We start from the raw sequence: 6,305 nt of genomic DNA on the forward strand, positions 1-6,305 counted from the left end.
GGTAATACATGTTATGAGGATATAAGTAAGTGGAATAGGAGAGTTTGTTTTATACAAGAACAGCTATCGAATCCAAATTTAGATAGGGAGGTTGTATTCGAAAACCAGAACAAGGACAAGTACGAGAATGAGACATACTAAGGTGGAGGATCAGTAATTCTAGTTGTCTTGATGATCAAGAAGGTCGTAGCGGTGCAGAGAACTCGAGTAGTGCTGACGTTGCGCCGCTCAGCGCTGAGGCCTTGGTGTGTAAGTCCGGTGACATTGAGTCAGTAAACAACAATCACAATACTACTAAGCTAACCTTGCATGCCAATGGGTTATTGAATGGAAGGAATGTACAAATATCAGTAGACTCAGGGGCAAATGTATCTTTAATTGATTGCAGTCTAGTTAAAGAGAATACTATGGCCAACCCAGGAGAGGTTTTACTTAAGTCTGTAAATAATTCTCCTCTAAATGTATTAGGCAAAACGGATATCAAATTTACAATTGATGATGTTCGTTTCAATCAAAATGTCTACGTTGTATAAAATTTAAGTTCCAAAGTTCTTTTAGGAAATGACTTTTCTTGAAATATAATGTGATTTTGGATTATATCGATAATGTAATCAAGTTTGATTTTAAAAATTCTAAGCTGATATTGCGCATGGACAAGGATTGGTTATTGAAATTCAATACTAGACAGGAGGTGTTACACATAAGTATTTACACCACAGAGGACGTTCGAGTTCCTCCTCATTGTAGAGTTGCGGTTCCGGTTTAAACAGACTTCGAACATTACAAAATGATATCCCTTATCATTTTGAGGATGGCAATATGTTACACAGAAAGGGTCATTACTGTATGGCAGAAAGAGAAAGTGGAATGACTCCACCGTTTATTTATGTAACAGATATGCAGAAAGTTACCGCGACCTTATGGAATGACTTGTGTATTGGCACGGTTACGTTTGGAGAAGGGTTATACCGGAAAATTGCAACGAAGACATGGTTATGGAATAATGTGCTAATCATTTGGCTAATAATGCTAGTTCCGAAACAGGATCTAAATCCAGATTTAGCTCACGAAGAGTACGAAGCTGCAAAGGTTTTAATTTCGAGATATTTGGATGTTTTTGCCAAAGATGCAGAGGACTTAAATGAGGCGAGGGTGCCTGCTAGTTCTTTTGAAATGCTGTCAGAAGATCCTATAGCAGTGACTCCATATAAATTAAGTAAGCTAGAGAGGGAAGAAATGGTTAGGCTGATCAAAGAGTTAGAGAAGGCAGGTGTAATCGAAAAATCACGTAGTGATTTTGCTGCACCGGCACTTTTGGTCAAAAAGCCAGGAAATGAATTTAGATTAACTGTAAATTATTCCAAAACTAATGCTACTATCGTGCCCGATAGATTTCCTCTAGCTACAGTCGATTCTATACTAGACACACTGGAGTCATCAAAATATTTTTGTACAATGGATATTAATCAGGCCTTTTCCAAATTTCATTGAAAGAAAGATGTCGGAAATATACAGCTTTTGTTACGCACAAGGGTTTGTATCAGTGAAAACGTTTACCGATGGGCATTAGAATTGCTAAATAATGCTTCTCGATAGCAATTAACCAGGTTTTCTCTGACATGCTATATCATGGTGTTGTAGTAATTGCATCTAAATTTCTTTTATGTAATAAATCATCGTTTTTTGTAGTCGTTTCAAACTCGTTATTTAATCCAACACTTGCGACTGGGTGCCTTGATTGACAACAAGAGCTCGCGCTACAAATTGGTGTCATAGGTGTGGGGTCTTTTGGAATCAGAAATATCCAATCTACTTGCTGAAAAACGATGGGTCAATTGGGTAAGTACTAACATCATTACCAATAGTAATTATAATCAGTAACGCTAATCAAGTTATTTTGAACACTACACTTTTTTGTTAAAAATAAATAAATTGATTGATTTCAGTAATGTGGCTACTCTCCAGATACTGATAGCAATCAGGTCTATTTGTGTCAACCAAATTAGCTTAATTGGTAGCATTAAGCAATAATACGGACTAAAATTGAAAGGAAATCGACTTCGGTGAATTTCTAATTTTTGGGCAGATTTTATAAAAGTAGTGGGTAAAGAGGAGTTCCGCGCCGATAAATAGTAGGCACCTGGAGAGTTTAGCACCAGGCGGCCACATTGAATTTTATTTTTTTAACTGACCAGCTAAATGATCTGATGTTAAATAAATAAGTAATAAAAAATAATTCAAAAGCAAAAGAGAGAGACTTTAAAAACATTTATTAGATATTTTAATGTTTTTTGTACTGAATAACATTTTATTAAATGGACGTTCAGCTGGATCAGTAATAACACTTGGGGATTTTATCGCCGAGGACATTACCGCGATATAGGAGATTGAAGCGGCTGATACCTCGAGCTTTACTCCGATATTGGTCATTGGTATATGCCAGTTTCGTTTGCGTTGTGGAATCTCGTGTCTTATATCAACATGAACGCGTATAATTTGAAAAAGACTGAAGACCAGTATGAGTTGAGAGTAAGAGGCCAATCAGCGGTGGGCAATGCAGATACGTTATGGACAAATTTTACAAAATGCCTCAAATCGAACACCCCGTTGTCCTCAAAATTGTTTTTGAGATGAATTGCCTTTATCCATAGTTGAAAGTTGAGGTAGGCAACTGGCTAGACACGGAGTTGTTAATTGGGGTAGTGTGTGTTTTGTGATAGATGAACCGCCAAAGTACCTTTTAGTTATAAAATAATAAGCAATCTTCTAACATATATTACTACACTCAAACAGAAATACTGTTTAACCAGTTGGACTACGAGACTCGATCTTCACCTTTTTAAGTCGTTGGCCAACGAAGGATTTGCTGGTACTGGTCATATAAAAAATTAAAGTAAATATCACACCTCATTTGGCATATTCGGAGTCAGTGTGTAACCGCGCCATATACTTCCCTTTCAATGGGTTCATTTACCATTTTTTGATTAAAGCTTATTACTGATTGTTGCACTCGAAACCTGTGTTCAGCCGTTGTATTATATTGTCGTTAAAGTGTAGGAATTCATTAACTAGACATTGTGAAATAATCTTAAAGTGTGAAAAGTTTTCATTGATTAATCTGCATAATAAATTTAATTGTTATATATTTTCATAGTTCTCAATATCCTGGTATTACTTTTTAGCATTAATAGTCATTCAATAGAAGTTTGGTAAAATACAGTAAATAAAAGGCCACTACAAAAGATTCACATTTGAAGTGCAACACTAGATTTAGTGTGGTAGTGAGCAGAGTAAATTCAGTGTACCTTAAGATTTATTTCAGTCTGGAAGAACTTCAAACAGTATCAGGGACGTCCCATAAGGATCTCTGGGAATAATTTTGTTTTGCCATTAGTCCCTCCCAATGATATGTGAGAGATAGAGTGCATATTTTTGCTCGTGCCTGCGTATGTCTGCCCGACAAAACCCGTTGGCAACTTCCAGCAACACTTGAGCCGTAAAGGGGAGAGGGAAGGAGAGCCTCCCCTGGTGTCAATTTCATTTTGACTGTTGCTCGTGCCTGCGTACACCTGCCTAACATAACCTGTTAGCCACTACCAGCTACACTTGAGCTGTAGAGGGGGGTGGAGCAAAGAGCCTCCCTTTTCAAGGCCATGACGTGTGTATTTGTGATGAAATGTTTAAAAGACGTCCTTGAGAAGTAACCAAAACAATAACCCGCTTGGCACTTGAAGTTTAATACTTACGGTCCAACTGGTAGGCCTAATGTAAAGAGAAGTGCCATTGTAATGTTGCTAATGATTGTCTCTCTTGTGTAAGGTTGGAAGCTGCCGGGACCCAGAGTTAGAGGGGGATCACCTGTCCTGGGCTTGACTTCTGGGGTAATACCAACACCGTGTGAGGAGCTCAGCTTCAGCCAACTTTGTGCAATACAACTGAGTTTGGCAACGAGTGGCAACTGGACTCAAATATATGAGTGGAGGAGGGGACTGCAGCCCCAGAGACATCATCCGGTATAGAATATAATGAAGCGTTGGAGGTAGGCTAGCCTATATATTCTTTTAGACTCACAAGTGTGAGAGGGATTTTTTGTAGGCAGTGAATCGGACTCCTCGTAACTTTCACGTGAGTTGACTAGTGCAGTGAGCGAGTGGTAGGACACTTTTAAAATGGAACTCCAGAAACTGACAGGTTTTTTCCCTATTATATAATTGGTGTTCTTTTTTTATAAGTATTTTATTAACACACTGTTAAAGAAAAGGGGTATTAATTTAGAAGTAGGTGCCATAGGACAATGCATACTTTTATGTGATGCTCGTTAGTAGTATGATGTGTATTGCGCTACCAAAAATTAATTCATTTTCCATTTTTTTATGCACACCGTTAGGCACTGGTGTCTCGTGTTTCCTATATTGGTTAGTGGATTGGGTCGGCTGTGCTTGTTAAAGTTTGATCCAAAATTTTGCTTTACAGCTATTTATAGAAGAAATTTAAAATCTAAATGAAGAAAATGTACTCCTCAGTGAGTGTGTATGGCATAGTTAAGGCAACACGGGAAAGTAAGCAGCTACAGTCCTACTAAATTCCTAATTACCCTTATCCTTCCCTACAATCTAATAATGCTGGACCGTGCCCTTGGCCTTGGACTATGATATTTTCTTATCTGATAAAAATTATAATCAAATTTTATTTGAATTCAAATAATAAGTAACTCGATTTTGGACATTGTCAAGCCAATGTGCCTTGTTTGGAGGTAGGCCGGCACCTTCAACCTCGGTAGCCAGACCCATGACACAATAAATTGTCATTTAACGGATTTTGCTTTTTATCTATTATTATTTATTTATTAGATTTATTTATTTCATTATTTGTTTAGGTAAGTGTTATTTATTTGGATAGGTATATTTGGTTGGCTTTTTGTTTTAGCCATGGAAAAGTTAGTTGAAGTAAAAGTAAAAGTTGAGTTTTAGGAGTTATCAGTTTCCATGTTCATTAGATTCCAACATGTTGGGAATCCTTGGAAGTTAGCAGAGGGATAATGTTATAATAGTTTTTTTCCCATTGTTGTTGACACTTAGTAGTGCCATGTTCTGCTCTACAGTGCTTGCTTCGTTTTGGCATTTGGTACATTATGCTAAGTATTAATGAAACTAAACTAAGTTGTAAATTGTAAACGCCCCTTATATTCGGCTGAGAAATATTTGCTGCAAACCGTATTCACTTTACATTCAAATTTATCAACCAACTTGAAGTACATCCCATGATATTACCTGGGGAGAATATATAGATTAGGCTGTGACTGCCTAAATTCACTGTTACCTTTATATTTCTAAGGACTACCAACCAGAATGGCAGGAGCGCTTGCTCTGAATCATTACCGAAGATAAGCGGGTCTGTGCATTCTCTCATCCGAGGGAAGCAAGCATTATCCGAGCTGAACATAACTATTATTGTTTGTTTAAGCTATTGATTTATTACTGTATTAATGCAGTAGCAATAATCGTTTAAATTTTTCTTGATGAGGATAGCTTTGAATCTGTTTTGTTTGATTTTTATTCTTGAAATTTAAAATTAATGTATCGTTACTAAAATGTTTTATTACTGTTAGTGTTAGGTCCAGTTATGAAGGATTTTATTTATTGTAGTTTGTTGTGGTTTATTGTTTTTGTTCTTTTGCTTCGACTTGCTGTTTAGATTGAATAACTTTATATATAGTGTAAGGATTGTAGGTTGAATGTTAGTGTTTTTGGAATCCAGAGTTATGGATGTAATAGTGGAATTTATGGCAATAACAGGGAAAGGTGATGACGCTAAAGAGTTCAATTATATGATTTTCTTTTTATGGGTCTTTCGTCTGGAAAATTTAAATTCATTAAGTTACATTTTACGAGGCGTTTAAATTGGCCTTGGCGTGGCGTTGGGTTTGGCTGGCCGGATTTCTGTGGCTGAGAACCATAGTATGGAGATTTGAGAGTCCTCAGGTGCAAGGCTCGCTCACTGCTTCCTGCTTACCTCTTGCTGGGGTCAGCAAGGTCTGAGGAGGAGGGGGATGTGACGGCCCCAAAAATTCCCAGACCCATTACATATCAGTTGGGGAGGTTTTTGCTACACCTCCAAGAAACTCTTGTCAGTACCGTCACAGAAGCTTTGCTTTATTTCAAATATAAAAGGAGGGTCTGTAATATTGGATTGTTAACCTCCCAACTTTCTGTGTCAGCCAGTTGCCTCACCATGGAATATTCCGTCAGCCGTGGCTCAGCGCTAGGCCAGGCCAATGTTCTCCGAAGTGTTACGCGCATGACTGG

Source organism: Macrosteles quadrilineatus, unplaced genomic scaffold (assembly GCF_028750875.1).
Source record: "Macrosteles quadrilineatus isolate MER2022 unplaced genomic scaffold, UCM_ALF_1.0 Scaffold_2__2_contigs__length_208266976, whole genome shotgun sequence".
Classification (NCBI taxonomy): domain Eukaryota; kingdom Metazoa; phylum Arthropoda; class Insecta; order Hemiptera; family Cicadellidae; genus Macrosteles; species Macrosteles quadrilineatus.